The following is a 2,540-nucleotide window of genomic DNA, read 5'->3' as shown; positions in this document are numbered from 1 at the left end:
ATGTTTTTCTCTTTAATTTTCTATCCTTTGATTCCTAACCTGCTCCTTTGCTATAAATTTCTATTTTTCTTTGAATTCAGACTTGAGCTTAATCTTTCTCCCAGTGAAAGACCTCACTGCGGGGGTCCCCACACTTGCTCCAAAAGATACTTCTTCAATAAAGTCTTCCTTGCCGCCTTAACAATATCATGAATATTTTTTCTTTAACAACAGTAGTAGGACTGTGAGTGGGACAAGTAATGAATGAAGGAGTGCACAGCGAAACTCTTGAGAGTTTTATAATCTATTTTTCCATGAATAATTCTCTCAAATCATGAAACTATCAGACTTATACATATATTATAATAATACGCATAATCCCCATTTGCTTTATTGTCTAAGGTTTTAAAAGGTTTTGGTCATTTACAAAATATGCGGCTGCCTCAATTTTCTCATGTTCACTAGATTTGAAGGAGACATTCACTACAACACAAGACTCTTGGGTATAAAAGAATTAAAGCCCTTGGAGATTAACAGGCCCTTGGAAGAAGCTTGCCCTCTATCTGCATAAACGAAAAGAACAATGGACTTCTCTTCCTCTCTGTGTTATCGCAATATATTGTAGGAAAGGAGACCAAGTAGGCAGACAGACCTGACTTAAATCGTTTAAAATTAACACCTGTCTCCCAGGTTAATTTACAAGTGGTTTGTTTCCACCACCCATTCAGTCTCCCCAGTAACCACTTACTACTGCTCATCCCCACCCCCCAAATGAGACAGGTATAAAGTTACCTGAACTTCATTGACTCACTGGGTAATCACTCTGTGCTTGTCCCCATGAACATGGCAAATAAACCTTTCTCTTATTAATCTGCCTTAATTGTGAGTTGATCTTTCAGCAAACTTCCAGGGAGGGCCAAGTTCCCTTCACCCCTACCGAATGAACCATAAGAATGGTAAGAAATTTCCTGTTACATAAGGAAAAAATGGCTAATATTTAGCCAGTCTAATATTTATAAATTTAATTGCAGTTAGCCTAAATACAATGGTCTTCCTTTAAGAATAATGCTGGCAACTTCCTCATGATTTAACATTTTAGATAAAATTGAATAGCAGTTCTTGTAATAGTCTCACGCCCTGCCGGCAGAGCTAGCTGCGCACTCTGGCTATTGTAAACAATAATTATTTAAGGTGTTATTAAAGCCCAATGGCGTGAGGGTGGTACCTTCATAGAAAGGAATCACCTGAAAAGGAATTTCTGATTTTCTCTTTCCTTTATTGCATCATCGTACGTGAAGAGAGGAGACTGTCTTCCAATTAGCATCTGATAGTCCAGAGACAAACAGAGCAGATGCACGTTCGGCTGCGCATTGCACATAAATATGCATTTTGATCATTTGTCTCTTACCGACTTTTGCGATTGTAAATTATGGCCTTTTTAAATTAGAGTGTACCACAGATGGTGAAGAGTTAGTTTAAAGGGACGTTCCTTTAAAATAGACTACCGTGCCGAGTGATGGAGCCCTGCGACAGTTTAGTCACGCACTGTGCCAATTCATTTACTGCATTAAAATATATTAGATTAAGTGAAATTTCAGCCACATTTGCTGTTTCGTGAGCCTGCCTTTAACAGGATGTTGCTGTAGTGTACTCGACTCTAGCTACAGGAAAAGAATGATGGATTCTTTGAGCCTAGTAAGAAATCACACTCTGTAAAATGACAAGATTCAGCATGATAAGAAATTCAATTTCTGTCCCATTTTCTTTTATGAGAGAAAATATCTTACATATCCATGAATTTAATCATACAGCGATATTAACTAAAATGGGTTTCACAGACAGCAAACCATCCCCTGGTGAGGTGCTTCAGCTTTTCACTGTTTATGTTATTATGTTTGTAAATAATGAAAAATATATCTGCGTGTGCATATATGAATCTACAAACATATACATATATGAATCTACGTATTCATATATGTGTGTTTACTTACACACACGGATCGCACATACAACACAGGTTAACATTCAGTGGATCTTTGACTGATGGGTGTGCTGAGCCTTGAAAATGCTACCCCAAAGGATGGCACATGGCTGCGCCGAGTCCTTTGAACCAGAGGGCGTCAGGAAGGGCTAGAGAAGCAGGATCTCTCGGACTTTCTCCTGCCCCCTGTTTCTTGCTTCCCTTTCTCCTCTGACGCAGGCCACAGAAACTATAATTCCTCTTCTCCAAGGCGGGTCACTGAAACTTTAAATATTATTCTAATTTTCCCCTGTGTTTCTGTGTAAGAGCTGGCCATGAAGAAATCCTCTCACCCACACTATCTGGGGGTGGGGGGGGAGTTATGAACCCTCATTTGAGAAGGTTTTCTGCTCCTTGCTCAGAAGAAAGGAATGCCACACAGCAAGTCCAAGAAGAATCTGAGACACGCACCTCGCTGGGCACCTCACTTGTTTTATTGCCAGTAGATCAATGTTTTTGCCCCGTCACTTTTCCCCAGGCCTGCCCCTTCTTCAGTGAACCTACGCATAAAAATAGTTGGGGTCTTTGGTTCTTCATTGCT

This window comes from Otolemur garnettii, unplaced genomic scaffold, assembly GCF_000181295.1.
Source record: "Otolemur garnettii isolate 467f Iridium unplaced genomic scaffold, OtoGar3 scaffold00043, whole genome shotgun sequence".
In the NCBI taxonomy this organism is placed as follows: Eukaryota; Metazoa; Chordata; class Mammalia; order Primates; family Galagidae; genus Otolemur; species Otolemur garnettii.
This window is presented reverse-complemented; position numbering follows the sequence as displayed.